Genomic DNA, 355 nt, shown 5'->3' on the forward strand with positions numbered 1-355 from the left:
AGGAGCCAGTGAGGCCCGACGCTTAAAGGGCTACGCCTATATTCATAGAATCTGGGGTTACAGTACGTAACCAACGTTCTATGTCATATAGGCTTCGCCCTTTAAGGCTGTCGCTGATGGGTTAAGGGCGAAGCGGATGTGGTCCTCGCCTCACTGGGTCCATTCGAACCCAGTAAGAAGCGGAAGCTTGCCCAAAAAAACGTCTTGCCACTCAGTTCCCCATGTGCATAATTACGCATCGCGTAATTGTGTGCCATGCACAGACGCATGTTGTGCAACTATGCGTTCTGACAGCATGAATGCCCCGGAAAAACTTTCAACGGGGAAGATATTGAAAAGAGGGGGGGGGGGGGGG

Source organism: Nematolebias whitei, chromosome 1, assembly GCF_014905685.2.
Source record: "Nematolebias whitei isolate Nwh7 chromosome 1, NemWhi1, whole genome shotgun sequence".
NCBI lineage: Eukaryota > Metazoa > Chordata > Actinopteri > Cyprinodontiformes > Rivulidae > Nematolebias > Nematolebias whitei.